Source organism: Dermacentor albipictus, chromosome 2, assembly GCF_038994185.2.
Source record: "Dermacentor albipictus isolate Rhodes 1998 colony chromosome 2, USDA_Dalb.pri_finalv2, whole genome shotgun sequence".
Classification (NCBI taxonomy): domain Eukaryota; kingdom Metazoa; phylum Arthropoda; class Arachnida; order Ixodida; family Ixodidae; genus Dermacentor; species Dermacentor albipictus.
Window position 1 is genome coordinate 187,282,752 of NC_091822.1, and position 17,382 is coordinate 187,300,133.

Sequence of the window (17,382 nt, forward strand, 5' to 3'; positions counted from 1 at the left end):
GGTCGTTGTATAGCTCCGAAAACCTGTGCACCGGATGTGGCTTCTGGACGCATAATTGACCTCTGCTTGGGTAGACGCGCGGGCAGAGGGGGCCGTATCAGAATGCGTTTTTCAAAGACGGCTTCACTTCGCAAGCTGGCCGTACGAGAACGGTTGGCTGAACTATATTGTTGCTGAACCTATGTTATCGCTATATAACTTCGTCCACGCATGAATGGAACGTGTTTCCGCTTGACATACGTTTTTTTTTTCTTTCTTGCGCCACAGAAACGAAAACTGCCAGAAAGGGCTTTTGTTTCGCTAAAAATGAGAATGTTTGTTTGAAACATTAACCAGCCGAAGAACTTCTTTAGTGAGCATGTCTTCATTGTAGTTTACATATAACCTTGTTTAGGCCATTTTTATAAAACTTAGGCATTAATTTAATAGGACTTGGAAAGGTATTTTGTAAGGATATTATCCTTCCGCTTCTATTCATTTCATGACAGTTTTCGCGCCATATTAAGCATACTGGCAGTATCGCGGTTTCTTGCAAACCAGGCAAGAGCCCCAAAAGTATGAAAATAAAAAAAAAGAATCTTTTCAGAGTGCAATCCCCGCTCACGAATACCAGCAAAAAGTGACTGATATCTGCAGCATTTAGGATCGAAAACGTTTAAGTTTCATTTGGCATTGCACCGTGTTATGTCACACAGTACAAAAAAAAATTGACAGATTTTAGTGGCCGATAGGTCAGTGAGATGGGTCAGTTGGAGCCTGCTTGGTTGCTTGGTCGACAACGAGTAGTGGCGACCATCCTGAAATCTTGTTGCCAATGTCGCCCGCATCACTTACCGCATCACTGGCCACAAACTATGCGTATAGTTGCCTTCTTTGGATTGTATTATTCGATGAAGAATGCGCTTTCATAAAAATCACAGACGCGTATTTCAACAGCACACTCAATTGGAATAAATTATACTATGGTGTAAAAAAACATGTCAGAAGAGAATGAACTAAAATCCTCATTGACGTCGCAAAATATTTCCAACTTTTTTTTTTCGTCTTGCACGAATAGTTTCAGAGCCAACGTAGAGATAAGGAAGTGTTCGCGATAACCCGGGAAGAGACACTCTTCATTCCTTCATACACATACGGAGAAAGTTTGTTATATCCAGTGCACCCAATTCACAGACATACTTTCACCCCCTTTTTCGTCCTTGAAACACCCGCGTCATTTGTATAGCTTAAACTTCGATCTTTTCGCGTTAGCGTTTCACCAGCGACGGACAGCCCTGCACGTAAGCCAGTTCAAGGTGACCCTCCTGCGACGACGGGGCGCTGTGGCTTTTGGGCGTGGCTTGGCAAACGGGCTCGCTGTATAGGCTGCCCTGTCGTGGCCAGCGACCGTCCATACATAAAGGATTCGCTGTCGCGCCGGCCTACAGCGCGCAACAAAAGCTAAAGCAAAATATAAAAAAAAGAAAACTCAAAGCGGCAAAGACAGAGCCATCTGCGCCATGAAATGCGTGGCGGGTAAAGGCAACGCATTACCGCTTTCGTGCTAGTCGACCATCCATGCCATGCACCGCCCGTTTATTAAAGGGCGTGTGCTGACGACCGAACGGAATGGCTGCCGGGCGGAGAGGGCGCCTGAGCACGCTGGCGTTGCTATTTCTTCGGTGTGCGCACACGCTTGCTCAGCCATCATTTTCGCTGAATGAACTTGCCTGCGGCTTATAGCTGTTGCCATAGGGCACATATGCGAAGCCAGCAGACCACGCTACACTCAGCAAGCGATGGTGCCATCCTTTCTATGGATTTATCAAACGCAACAGTGTTGTGAGGGTGTGGCGGCACTTCATATAGTCACTCACCATTTCAGAGTGCAGAATAAACGACGCGAGAAAAATATAGAGGAGGAACTACTGGTCATCAGCTAAAGAGACCACTCCCATAATATCTCGCGTTTTTATTTCATCGAGCGAAGACGTCCTTAGAATTATTTCAAGCTGTTCAACGCAAACATCGCTGCAATGCGCGCACCGTGCAATGCGCAGTGCTTTCCATTTGGCGGTTCAGAGTCCATCCAGGAAGATCAAAAAACAAGGCAAATGAGATTCCATAGTTCTTCTTGGGCAAGAGAGAGCCCGTCCCTCCTGCTTACGCCACTCTAAGAGCCACTGGCTTACTCTCTCTCAGTATATTGAAGCGGAGCTTTCTTTGCTTCACATATCGAATGCATCCAGGTACTCCGTATCAGAATGGTGCCATCTTTTTTTGTCTGCGTAAGAGGCCACTGAAGTAGAGTGAGAGAGAGAAATCAAATTGGGGAAGACATGGATGTTAACGAAACAAGAAACAACCGATTTGCTACCCTAATATGCGGGAGAAGTAGAGGGAGAAGGCACCTGTTCAGCCCGGCTTGCGGGACACGTTTCGAAAATTCGAAAATGAATGCATATACGTATTAATTTTGCAGTTGTTTCTGATGAGGCTGAAATCTTTAACTTCCAACTTCAGGTGTCGGCTGCGCCACGATGCGTTAGAAGTATCCAGATACGATGGCAGGTCTGAAATTTAGTCCAGACTGCACCTGAGAGTCTCAGTGCAAAGAGCAATAGCTCGGTCGCGGTTCAAAGTGCATTTACATTTATCGATCAACTAACGTTCTCCGCTGATGACACCCGAATAAAAGGAATGGCCTGGCCAACAGCCGCAAGCACCGGCCAGTTTTGTGTTTGTAAACCAATGGTTTGTCTCGCCACCATTCCTGAGATTCATTACTTAGTGATTGTGGCTTTCTGTTTGATCCAACATTTTTCCTCAGAAATAAAAGAAGAGGCCGCCGGTGAACATATTGGTTCAAAAGTTTAAAGCTCAATATTAGACACTAACTGTAGGTCTCTGGCTCACAGAAAAGTACACATTGTCATTTCCTATGTAGCGTAGTCATTTTCAACGAGAAAAAAAAAATAATGATGGATGAAACATTTCCTTATGGTCTTTAACTGTCTGCGGATCGCAGTTATGAAGGAATGTGACATATTTGCTCGAAGGCGATCAACTCCACATTCTTCATTCGAAGGGTCCACTTTCAGACGCTCTTGGTGGACAGCCGGGCTTGGTATAAAAAGCGCAGACACATATATAGTATTGACCTCGGGGGCCAGCTCCGAGGCTGAGAAATTGGTTGCCGGTCATCGCTTATCGAATTACAGCCAATGTCGCTCAACCACACCGCCTCAATTTTAGCGACAGGTTGCAGAGGCCAGTTTCAACGCCTCGTTGAGCAGCGATGTCGCCTTTTCGCGTAGAAATTCCTTACCCCTAACTCTGCGCTTCAGTCTATCGGAGACGTGTTATAGCGAAGCACCTCAGCCAGACGTTGTGGCTTAATGGATAAGGCGTTCCAGTGATGTGCTCGAGGTCGCCACTTCTATTTCCGGCTAAGGCGGATATGCATGACTACAAGAACAATGAGCAAAAGGAATGCAAGATGATTAAACTTCTTGTGGACGTCGATGCAACACAAACCCACATATTATCAAACCATCCTCGATTCGAAGTTCTTCCTTCACTCGAGTGAGTTAATCCCTCCGCCGCTCCTCGACTAAAGAACGCAACACGCTTCTAAAGAATTGGCGTGAAGTTCCGATGAAGCACAGTGGACACTTCTGTCGAAAGGCGGTGCTGCCAGCAACTTTCTTGGGTCGCGATGGAGTGTTGAGTGGAGGAACGTAATAACATACCGGGGAAAACCTTCCTGAGCGAGTTGGGGGTATTAAGCGCATTAAGCGTGTAAGTTATGGTTAGAGCACTGCGGAAGCGAGAACGTGTGATCGACGTCCACTAAAAGATAAATCGCTATCCAAATTTTTGTCGGCTATTATAATTAGCATCATGATATTATCATCACTTCTCTATAATAATAATAATAATAATAATAATAATAATAATAATAATAATAATAATAATAATAATAATAATAATAATAATAATCACATACTCAGTGGCACCTACCCAATGGTCCCAGTTTAGTTGGGACCAATATGAAGCAATTAAAACCGTACGACAAGCGTAACTTCTATGAAAAACATACAACTTCTACTGCTTTCTGCTCGTCGCAAATGCTCTCGCCTAGCTCTGTTTCATAAAATATACTTCCATAATTCATATCATCATCATATCGTTCATATCATCTCATATATCATCATCACAAAGTTGGAGCTTTGCGTTGTCGCACTAGAGCTTGTCATGTGTCTTTTCTTCCGAGGACGTGTCAAAAATGGAACCACCTTTCCGGCGCGTTCATTGCTATTTAAGATCACACAGAATTTCGTACGGCCATAATCGACACCATCGCTTCGGGCTTCCCATGTCTATGACTACGTCACTTGCTGCCTTCTTTGTTTTCTTTGTTTTGTAACTTTTCTTACTCCCCTCCACACTGCAATACCTTGTGGTCTTGGGGTATAATAAATGAAATGAAATGAAGTGGCACTTATATTTAGACTGCACAATTTCGAGAACTGGCACATGGAAGAGGTTAGAAAGAGACATGCCCCATACGAAAAAGTGGGCGTAACTCGCATAGAAAACCTTCGTCTCGACAAAAAGAAAAGGAAGAAGCGTTCATGCCCTGATCGTCAGGTGCGAGTTAGAGAGGCCTAAATGATCAATATTATTCCGGAGTTCTCCCACAATTGCGTCCCAGAGATGGGTGATGGTGCAGCCTCCCATTTGAGAGTTTTCGCAGTGAAACAAGTAATGTTTTTCTCTGCTAGTACGCTTTTCACTTTATCCTGTTGGATAATACACTCATTATTAAAACAGGTTCTGTTCTTACGCCGTTTTGTAATGTTATGCCTATGACGTTGTAACAACAGCGATGCTATTTCAGCTGGTGTTAGGCTGGCGAACGCGCGCAGCTAGAACTCACCGAGCGATGACGTCATCACACGCTGGCGCAGCCCCACCGTAGATTTGCCTCGCCGCGCTGTACGGACGCCGCGCATGCGCAGGTGCGAATCTAAGCCCTGACGTCACCACTGAGGTATAAAAGCAGCTTCGCTCCGCCGCCGCGTCGTCACAACAGCCGGCTCTCCGACGAAGGGAGGGATGGGAAGAAGAGGAAGCGCGGCGTGAGAGCCGCTACTCGAAAACGGATGCGACGACTTCGGTGCAATCCCAAATATCGCGTGGTAAAGCGGCAGCGGCGAAACGTCAGCAAGTCGCAGAAAATCCGGTATTACGAGCTCGCGTTACCGAGCAAAAGCGTGCGTGCAACCTGACGCGTCCACAAAACGATCCGGGCCGGAGAGCCACGGAAATTTTTCAGTAGCAAGTTCAGCAAGCCGTGGGAGTTGCCGACGGAGGGTTTGCATTTTCATTGCTCGTTGGGGAGGGGGGAGGGGGGCTACCGACGATACCACACAGAAGACTTGACCGATTCTCGAAACATAACCACGCAGAAAGCTTGACCAAGTCTCGAAGCATAACCACGCAGAAAGCTTGACCGAGTCTCCAAGCATAACCACGCATAAACTTAGCCGAACCAAGAATAATCCAAGTGGGGCCACCAGCTTCTCCGTTTGCCCAGCCTTCGCGCCACTAGTGCGCAGCTGCCCGAATTTTTTTTCTGTACCCCCCACTGCCATCTCTTAACCTAAAGACAACAGTATTTGCAAACAAAATCAAATGAAGAAGTCTAGGTTTTGCTTTCGGACGTTACATTCGATCGATCGCTCAATCAATCAATGATATCGGCGCCTTGTCATGATTATCTGGGCACCGGCGCATTCCTCACTATCCATGAACGAAGTGGCCCACTCCATCGCATGAGATCTTACTTACTGCGCTTTTGGCCACGATGACCTGGCATCGATGAGGGATCGGATGGTTTCTTTCCAGGAGATCACCACCCACTATTGACTGAGCAGGAAGCTATACCCTGCAGGCGACAAATCTCCAAGTAAGGGACAAGAAGTCACGTGGCGGATATTGCAAACGGGTACCTTCACCAAATTAAAGCTATATTCCAGAATTTATCCTCGGGAATACTCTGAAGTCGGCCCTGGTGCCATGACAGGGAAGCGGACATTAATCATATAATGTGGGCCTGCCTGACCCCCCCCCCCCTTCCCCCGTCAGGAGGGCTCGCAATTTTAAATACCATGGAATGGGAGGCTGCTCTACTCAGCTCGGACCCAGACCAGCAACATGGGTTCGTTGAGCGGGCCGATGAGGCTGCAAGGGACTGTGGGCTCCTGGCCCTTTCGTGACCTTTTGATCCTTCTGGCCAATAAAGTTTTACGAACGAATGAATCAATCAATCAATGAATCAGTCCGTCAATCGCCTGGAAATCGTTGTACGTTATGGCTTCTCGCCGCAAATTGTTTTTATTATGTGCTGTTGCATGCATTCTTCACCATTTCTTGCAACTTTCTTGGTCACTCGTAATGCCCAATTGCAGACTCATGCATGCACTCGCTCATCGTGGTGCAACGCTCAGTCATTGGCTCAACCATTCCCACCACACACGCTCGCTCACTAGCTCACTTGGTTCATTCGACTGTGCGCGTACTCTTCTGCTCTGAATGGCAGTTCGAGCGTTAGCGAACTCAGGTAACCTTGCTCTTTCGCGTGCGCTGTCAGTGCCTGAGAAATAATAACACAAACCTGCGGCGGATAATGAGCGTCGTGCCTGTCGCTCACTCCTCGAAGCCGGTACAATGGCACCAGTAGCAAAATTACAAAACCCGTGCGTGCCTCAGTGCGCATTCGAGAGCGGTCGCCCCTAATCCAGCTCGTGGTTAGTCGCAGAGTAACAGACCTGTGGTGCGAGTGCTGCTTGAGATCTTATGAAAGCGAGACAAAACGTGATTAGCGTTTGTAGTGCGCTATCATCTCAGATGAACGCTCTCTGCGTGTCTTTCTCTGTATATCGCTTTTTCTTTTTTGCTTAACCTTTCCATTCCGTAAGCCATCGTTTCTCATCGCTTATATTGCCGTCTCTGTGAACATGCTCGAATTCTTAATTAACGCTTCCACGGGACTCAATGCCGTCTTCTGCATTTTCTCATTACCTACACGCCACCGTGATTAGTTTTTTTTCTTGGGTATCATTCATTATTTACCTGCTCATACATCGCCTTGATTCTTTCTTCAGACACCACGACTTTAGTAATGACGCTAAGGAGCGAGTTTCTCTCAACGTTATCGCGGCTGTGAGAGGTACCTGGATAAAATATTACCTGGCCCGTGCTTTTAGGTGGTGTTTGTTGGTTCTCGTCCGTGAATACCTCATTTTGTCTGCATGATAATTCTCACCCATTTAAAACAGTTGGAGCACTGGGTAAGACGGAGCCAAGGAAACATTCCCTTAGCCCTGGAGCTAATTTGATCCCCACCCTGAGGAAAATATTTCTAGATAACGAAAGCACCTCCACTTTTTCGCATTTCTTCCATAAAATCAGAGGGCGACGCCGGTAGCTGCAGCCTATATATCTAACCGTTTCAAGTGGCGGAGACGAATAGCTATTTTTACGCCAAACCATCCTTCCCTTCACTTACAAACACATCCAAGTGTCAATGGTGTCATTCACTTTACCTTAAATTTTATATAGCAATGCATTCCAAACTTAGTGGCTAAAATCTAAATTATGAAATCCTCTTGAAAAGCACTAACTTTGTTTAGAATTGCTTCGCTGGCGCATCTGCGATTCGGTTTCACTCAGTCATATTTTCATTTCCCCCTTGCTTTGCTGGTGAAAACGTGATTGAACTACTTGCCGCAATTTTCTTTTTTTACTATCAGAATCCGACTCTCTCTCTCTCTCTCTCTCCCTCTTTTTTTTTTTACCTGTAACGTTTTGCTTTTCGACCGAGCTGGCATGACACCACTGCTGATAGCGCACCTTTTCTTGTTATGCATGACAAAGAATGATGTTGCAGGAGGTGGAATATAAATCTTTCCGGCTCACTGACAGCACGCGCTTAATAAAATAGAGACAATTTAGAATAATAGAAATACATATATATCATTTTGGCTGAAACAAGACAAAGGATACACTTGCTGTCCCCAGTGGTGGCACCATAGCAAGATCATGCATGATGGTTTTATTAGCTTCTCTATTTCCATAAACGCCAACTGAACACAGAAGACTAACGAACTACCATGCCTCGAACATCAGTTTCTTTTTCTTTTTTTTTGCTGAACTTCCGTTCTACATGCCGAAAGAACAGGAGCCGCTGAGAAGTAACTATGAAGAAAAAGAAAAGGAAGCGCGATTATACGTCGGGCTTCTTCTGCGAACGCAAATGTAAACAAACTAAATAAACGTTCTGCTTTTTCCCGTGCGTGACAACAGAATGACATTGCCTATAATTAAAGTCGAGCACAGTTGTTACTGTGGCCTACTAAAGCACATCTTGTTTTTTACTGTCATTTCCGTACACCTTTGCGGCGTTGCTTTGTTGCTTCTTCGCCACACCGTTCATTTCTCTAATCTCTCTCTCTCTCTCTCTCTCTCTCTCTCTCTCTCTCTCTCGTTTTTTTGTTCTCCATTCTGCACTCGTCGTTCACGAAGTCGTCTTGCCTGCTCTATCTTCAATTCGCTTTCTTTTAAGCAATCCTTGTTATGAACGAACGCTTATATTCAGTTTTGGCAGATTTACCGCGTTTGCTTCTGTAGACTGAACGAATAGGCGCTTTCTTTTTCGTTTCCTTTCCTTCTTTTTTTGTCAAAGCAGTTCCTTTACTCAAACTTAATTGCCTCTGGCACACACCGCTTCAAATACATGACGCACCGCAGCTAATTCGCGGTGTACCGCAAAAGATGGCCTAATATTTGCATTGCAGATGAGGGCTGAGTGGGGAAGGCACCTGCAGCCCAACCAGCAGCCATATGTAGGTTCCAACCAGGGCAGGCTACAGTGTTCTACTTTTCACTCGGCTTCCTTTTTCCCCCACTATGTCGACACACGTAGTTACGCTTTAATAAAGGTATTACTACAATAATCTAACAGTTTGCAAGAAACTTGATGACATTGGCAGCTGTTTCACTGTTGCTGTCCCAGCTTCATATGCGCTCTCGGCGCTGGCGTTTGCTGCAGTCGTTCTCCAGCAATAGTCGTGGTCTCACTGTTCCAGCGATCTAATAATTGACGAGACCCGCCGCGATGACACAGTGGCTATGGTATATGCTGATGAGCACGAGATCGCGGGTTCAATTCGGTTGCTTAGTGGCTATGCATGGTGTTGGGCTGCTAGGCACGAGGTTGCAGGATAGAATCCTGGCCACGCCGCCCGCATTTCGATAAAGGCGAAATGCGAAGACACCCGTGTGCTTAGATTTAGGTGCACGTTAAGGAAACCCAGGCAGTCAAAATTTATCCGGAGTCTCCCACTACGGCTTGCCTCATGATAGGATTATGGGGTTTTAGGTGCCAAACCTATAATTTAACCATGGTGTCTCCGTTTCCATGAAAGTGAAGAGCAAGATCACCCGCATACTTAGATTCAAGCGCACGTTAAAGAACCTCAGTTGGTCAAATACCGAACCTTCAAGTACAGCGTTCCTAGTTGCCCGAGTGTTGCTTTGGGACATTACGCCCAATGAATCAATATACAGGGTGGCCCAGTTAAATTTAGCCAGAGTTTAATATATGAGAATACCACGCGGCTGGACAGAACAAAGGTAACGTTGTTTGCCATCGCTTGCAGAAACTCAAACAATTTTCTTCATTCCGCCCAATTATATAATTTGTCTTAATTATTCAGCTGCTCAAATATTATAATTCGATCAAAAGTGTAAATGAGAAAATTGTAGAGCGACATGAAAAACTCTCGATACAGCTTTCTGTTTTTTAATACGTGCCGCGTTAAAGTGTTTTTCAGAGAGAGAAAGTAGCCCGCGAATACACGCAAAGTGGCTCGAGCGGTCAGTCACACGGCAATTTTGCGTGCATTTGCGGGCTTCTTTCACGCTCGGAAAAACACTTTTATGCAGCATTTAACCTGTACCGGGAGTTTTTCATGTCGCTCTACAATTTTCTCATTGACACTTTTGATGTAATTATAATATTTGAGAATTTGATTAATTAAGACTAATGATCTAACTGGGCGGAATGGAAAAAGAAACCTAATTTGAGTAACATGTTGTTCGTAACGTTACACGTTACGAACAACGTTACCTTTGTTCTGTCCAGCTACGTGGCCTTCCTATATTCTTAAACTCTGGCTAAATTCGGCTGGGACAGCCTGTATCAGTTGTCGCAAAAGAGTGAAGCAAGAAAGACAACTTGAGCCGTATTGAACCTGAAATCTCTCCTTTCTTTCTTCTTTTTTCGATGTGGGCGGCCTTAAAAGTAAACAGAAATCTTTTACTTTTTACTCGTCCTTCCCATTGCAAGACTCTTTGCTTTACAACCATTCATTAGTTAGCGGGGCGCATCTTCCGTCTTTCTGTGCTGTCTTTCTTGCCACACTTGTGCCCTTTGTAAGGCTGCCAACTTTTTTAAAAAGTTTTGCTGCCTGCAGTCTCGACACTTTCATCCGATATACTTTTTTGCATGATTTCGCACTAATGGTTTGTGGCCAGACCGAATTGATTGAAACAAATATGGGCTGTGGTGTCTTAAGGCTTTAGAAAGGGTAGACCTTCGCTCGCATCCCTAACGAAGACGCGTGACAAGGCCGGTGACCGAGCAGTCTAGACGTATAAAAATAGCGTGGTAAGATGGCGGATATAACGGTGCGTTGAACACAATTGGAAGACACATTATGTCACTTGCCGAGGCGGTGTTCTTAATTCGGACGTCTCCTAGCTTTAAACCAGTGGCTTGTTTTCAGAAGGTCCTTATGAATGGTGGGTGCAATGAACGAAGAAGAAGGGGCGAGTAATACTTAGTTTGGTTAGATAATTGAACACCTGATAAGCTGGGTAGGCAGACCGGACTTGCGTCTGATTAGCATCCCTGCCTTTCCTATGTTTTCTTTCTCTCTCTGTTTAGCCGAAAAAAAAAATGACAATAGTGCATAAAGTGCAACATAAGAACTTCCGGCAAAAAATATCATAGGAAAGGAAGCAAGTAGAGAGAAAGACGCCGGGAACACAACCAACAGACAATGATGCAAGCTACCGAGTGCACCGGTCATCACCGGTGCACCGGCGCACCTTGCCGGCTTCACGGTTGCATTCACTCGATTCTCGTCTGTGCACTGCAGAAATCTGTGTCTAACTTCCCAGAGAAAGAGGGCGACTTAACGCTAGGTATTGGAGCTTGCGACCAGACACATCTCCACTGGAAAGTTTCCGGGTGGCGAAAAGCAGCTTTCTGCTACCCGCGTCTATCGATCAACATTTTTGTTGTCGTAAAATAGAAGCAGCTAAATTAAAAATCAATAGTGCAAAATTTTCTTTCCGTTCAACGCGTCGTAAAAAAACAAAAGCCTTCTGAAGTCTGTACTGTTATTTACGACTACAGGGGACGCAAAAAATAAATTAATACCGGAGGAGAAGAGGTGACAGCTGGCTTTATGCAGGGAAACACTCTCCGCTCCTTGTGCTGCAGCTATAGGTGGATGTCACAAAGAGTGTTTGGTGTCTGCAGCGCCTCGTAGCGAGTTGTGGCCTATGTTTCGCAACATGGCGCTATGAAAACAAGCTGACGTACACAACGAATAAGATAGGGATATTGAAAAATAAAGAAAGAAAGGCCATATGTTGGGAGCAAGGTGATGCCGCGATGTCAGGCCGAGTGTGCTTGTCGTTGGCATAAGCAAGTGACGAGTAAGTGTCGTGCCGTCAAAGCAACTTGTCGCTAGTACTAAAAAAAAAGACCACCTGCTATGATAGAGAAAACCAACATAAAAGAAGTGCTTCAGAATGAAAAGGACATGAAAGGCAAGGACTAAGCTTTCTCTGTAACTTTACTGCGGACACAATTTCGTATTTGAGAGCCTAACACACCACGAATAAAAATCAGCAAATTCCCAAAAAAAACCGATATGCATGCTCACAGAGGGTCTGAAATTGTATGGTGCCCTCATTTGCGACCTGCATAAAAGGTTTCTGCGCGGGAAACGCAAAAGCACGTTTTTCTGTTTATTTTGATTTTTTTTCCTTTTTTAGAAAGCAGCTGGCCTCGCACCACCGCTCTTACATCTGTAGCCTCATTTCTCGGCCACACGATGCATGAAAAGTGGAAACACCTTACATTGTTGTTTGCTTTTCTTATTCGTGCTTCATCCTGCTTCCAAACTTTCTTTTCTGTTTACTTCTAGCTCTTGTGCTCTTCACGGACTTCGTAGCTTTCATGTTTTTGGCTAGAGGCAAAACATTTCCTGGCGCTTAGGCTTTCGCTGAGCATGAAATTTTGACATCCGCCTCAACTTATTTCCTGCGACATCATGTGTTAAGATGTTCTGAGAGCTTCGCACTCTGACCGCTGGTTCCTGGTTTATTTACTGCGCGCCGTGGTCGGTTAGAACTGAAAGCCTAAGGCAACATTAGAGCAACCGTAGAGTGGTAAGTTGGGCTATTTGGTGGATGTTAATCTTGTAAAAATGGGGAGTTGTGGGGGGAGCGTCCTGTCCACTTCTACTTCTGCTGTGCGTGTGCTTTTGGCGTGCTTTTTACAAGATGCGTAATAGAGCCAAGGAATTGGAAACGCGCTTCTCCTCGAGGCAGTGGTTCCTCTGCGTACGTTTTTAAGATAGATTTTGTTGATACTTGTAAATTGGATTTAATTACTTTGTATTAGATGACCAATACCCATATTCATAAAGCATAAATGGACAACAAAGAGAATCGTTCTATTAGGTTAGAATGATAGTACTCACTCAAACTCTATTTTCTATAATTTAGGCGTAACAGGTTGATTATTAGAGAAGGAAATGAAGGCCTTGTAAGTTCTAGTTCTTTAAAAACTTAGAAACTTCTGCCCCGCTACGCCTGTGTGGAGTCACAAATCCCAGAGTACTTTCGATTTAAGACCAATGTGGGGCATAGTAAATGACATCGAAATTTGCCAAGTGCAGTGCTTGCTTTTCTTATAATAGAATATGGTCTATCTCGCTCGATAAAAATTTAATTACGCTCAAGCTAACGCCTTCACTATAGACTAGCTAGCGGCGAGCTGCTGCGGAGTCGTCAAGGCGGCGTCACAACCCGTGTTCCTTCTTGCGTCTTTTATCGCTAGTCTTTGTAATGAATTGTTTTATGACATTACAGGAGTCTCGCTGCTGAGCCTCTTGTCGCGGTAAGAGAGGATTCATTGGTATTGCACCAGCATAATTTACTAATACAGTGGAAATAATTTTCTCTTTATTGTCCTTTCAAGGGCCGTATTCGCACCCCTACTAGTTGCAATGTTGACAGTGCGTCCACAAGTGAGCCATCAAAGAATATTTCATCACAAGCGAACACTAAACTTTCTCTTACTACTCAATGCCAGGAACTTCACAAAAGCAAATGGCATGGTCCCGAGTCGCCTGCCTTTCATAGGCATCTGCGGTTACCACGGGAAACCAGATGCCGTGAGGCAAATCTTCACCCTTTTCAGCACCAGTTGGAAGGGGAGATGTCATTGCCTGTTGAAGCGTTCACATACATAAGTACAGTAATATTTTACAAAGGGCAAAAGAGCTCACACTGAACTCATAGTTCACTGAAAGAAAAGGAATCGGGCAGCCAGCGTGAGCTGCAGAACCGATAAAGAATGGTCTGAGATGAACAGTGTGAATACCATTCACAGAAAAGAATAGTCACTAGGCCTGAGAATGCGTTAATGAGATGCGATGAGCTAGCTTAAGATATAAGCAAGGTTCACGCAAACCAATAGAGATTTTGTTCAACGCCAAACGAAGATCAGTTGAGGCAGAGAAAGAATATTGGAGAACAGTCAGATAAGTATCTGTCATTTCGCTGTCTTAAAATGACTTTCAAGAGTGAGGGCAGCTGAAAAACATGATATTTGGGCGCTAGCAAGAGACACTCAAGGGAGAGATACACGGACACACAGGCCGGCAACCACAAACCCATTTATTGAAATACAAGGTGGGGTATGGTGCAATTCCTGCGCACGCGCAACACAATAGATATGACGTGATATTGGAGGATTATCTCTGTGATTACATCTGTGAGTAAAACAAGCGCGTCTCAGTAGCATACAACGGGGCTGAGGTATCACTCACACACACGGTACCTTCTTATTTTCTAAAATATATAGCATGCCTCTAACATTTAGCGAGCCTGTCGCTCTGTGTGTCCCTGTGTCCCCTCCGTTGCGTGTGCATTTTTAGCGCATGAGAATTATGCTTTCCAAATTGCATCAACTTTTCCAAGAAGAACCTTTCTTATGAGGAAAGCTGCGCGAGTTGTTGCGGTGACCTGACCAAACTGCTCGAAAGACAAACACGAAAGGAAGCGCGCTGGTTTGTGAAATCTTCCTTTCGTGTTTTTGTTTTGCACTGTTTCATCTTGTTATTATAACCTGTCACGAAAACGAAAACATGTGCATTCTAATGTCAAAATTCAAAATAAGTGCACAATGCAATCGCACTGCATAAAATTTCTGCCGTCGACTGCTAAAACACAGCGGTGCAGACCACAGTAACACCTTTCATCTCGATTGAGTATCGTGTGAAAACCATCGAACCGCACTATGTCAATGGCGCTCTAAGGGCCTCAATGTAGTTTTGTAGGAACCTTGATTATCCTTTGTGCGGTACCCCGTTGGGAAAAGGTAATGGCACCGTGGCATTCGATTACGGCGTCCCCCGCTCCACGCTCTTGGCGTGGTCATTATTGCAGCAGGAGCAGCAGCAGCAGCGTAGTGGAAATCATTCCCTCCAGCCTTCAGGAGTCGCCTCCACCGACTGTGCCGGCGAACCAGCAAACCGACAAAAAGAAAGAAAGAAAGAAAGAAAGAAAGAAAGAAAGAAGGAAAGAAAGAAAGAAAGAAAGAAAGAAAGAAAGAAAGAAAGAAAGAAAGAAAGAAAGAAAGAAAGAAAGAAAGAAAGAAAGAAAGAAAGAAAGAATAGGGTATAGCAGCCAGTCGTCTTCGACTTGCCGAAATCAGGCGCTGATCCATTTTGTGAAAAAACGAGCCAACCACACAAAGAAAACCAGTAATAGAAGAAACGTATGAGGGCGAGGAGGGAGCAATATAAATCGTGGATTCGCGGCATTCGTGATTTGGGCATTCGCCGGGCCCATTCAGTTGGATTTGTCTCGTTAAAGACATTGCTGCTGTCTTGGTCATAATTTATCAACTTACGCGCCTACTCCCGTCTTTCCTTTCAGACAGACACTTCCGGCATTACAATGCTCTTCAAAACAGCCAATGTACTTCAACTGAAGGTAATATCGGTGATGATCCTGCACTGCTGTTTTTCGATTGCGTACTGAGAGAAAGTTTATTCTCTTTCATCGTGACAAATGTATTGACGAGGTGACAAATGTGTTGACGAGGTGAACGTACTCGCGCGAACGAACTACGTTTGTACAAAGATAGCAACATATTGTGAGAACCTGCAAGATATGTGCCAAAAGATGACACTCTATGGTGTTTTAGAGCGCAGCTCTTAGGTGCCCGTTCTTACGGCGAGCGTCGGCGTCTGCATAACAGAGCGGACGAACACACTATGAAAGAACGAACGCGCAGCGCAGCGGGAGATGACAGACGCGAGGGGAAAAGCGGAGGAGGAGGGCATGGTCAAACCGTGCGAAGAAAGGCATAGTGCGGCGACAATAGCAACGAGATGGCGCCAGAGTAACGAGCGTCGTCTGTGTGGAAACAAAGCGTTGCATGAGTGGAGGTCTGTCTGTGACGGCTGCTGTGAAACGCGCTCACGCATCACCCAATCGCTGCCGCTCGCGATCTTCAGATTAGCGAGGCAGCCGTACTACACTTCGCTTGCAATGTGCTACACGAGACAGACTGGCCGGACCAGCCACTATATCGCCAAATGAAAATACGTATAGTGCTGTGTTCAAATTTCGCATTAGGGCGTAATCATCGGTGAATTTTTTTTACACGTGATCAACAGAGTCTGTCTTCTGTTAGAGACGCTGTTTATTTATCCGATGTTCTCTTCATGTCAGGTGGTTTAACTGAGGAACTAAGAGCATGGCAAATCTCCTTATTTATGCAGCTTTGGCAGGGCCCTGTAACGCTTTGTGGGAATTAGACAAGATTTGACAGGCATATGGATGGTGATAGGGCTTGTGTAAGTGCAAGAAGGCACTAAGATGAGCGCATACTGGCATGTGTCTTCAACAAGCAGCATCTTCTTAGCCACAAATTATGTCTTGGAATTCTTATTGAAGAATATATAAAAGGATGACATGAGGCACTGGCTCATCCAGAACCAGTACTGCCATTTCAGGGATCTTGTCGTTAGATTTAGCTACATTTTGGTCCGTTTTAGCGATAAATTATCTCTTTAGGCATCTACAGACATCTACACGTTTCTCTTTAGGACTCTTTAGGCATCTACACTATGTTACTAAATTCATTGTTTATTACTCACCTGTTCGATAGCAAACAAATACGAAACGCTTTTGTAGGTGTGTCACGCTAAAATAGTCTATATTATAGTGTTCGAAAACATCTACATTACAACACCATCACTCGAGAGTTTCAGCGAGAATTTTAGCGACGTTGGAGCAGGATTTAGCAAAAAATTTAGCGACTTTGTCTCAGTTAAGTGGCATGCTCAAAAAAAGGGGTGGACGGCAAACTAACCGTACAGTAATTAACTCCATCCACTGTTTGATCACAGCATGTGTTGGAGCGCACCCTCCTCCCCCCTTGAGCTTGTGCATCTCCTTGTAACACGAGGTACCTATATTGAAGGTATGTATCCTCGTAATATGTCTTCGCAGTTATCAGTGTTCATGTGGAGAAAAACCGTAATCCACCGGAGGAGAAACTTAAAGCTACCGCATTAGGATAATATTAAATAACTGCGAAGTTTTACCGGAAATCTGTGAAGTGTAGTTTTTTTTGTAATGTCAGTTGTTTTCGTAGACGGAGAATTCCTGAGTGCGGCGATGGGCACAGTATCGAATGGTAATGAATAAACAGGGTGATATTCAAATGAGTTTTTTTGCGAAGTAATTATCAGTTACTACGATCACATCATGCGTTACATACCTCAGTTAACACAGGCAAAAATTTCTTGGTTCTGGTTTATTATTTTTTTGCCACTAACGTGCAATTTATTGCTTCTCGCGTCGCGCTAACGCGGCTCCTCCACGTTGGTAGTCAGCTAGAAGTTTGTACGGCTGCAACACTGAAAGCTAATCACGTGGTATTGCACCGCAGCGGGCGTGGAAGCCGTCATTAATAACAGTGACATGGTACATTAGAAATGTTTTATAACTGTATAA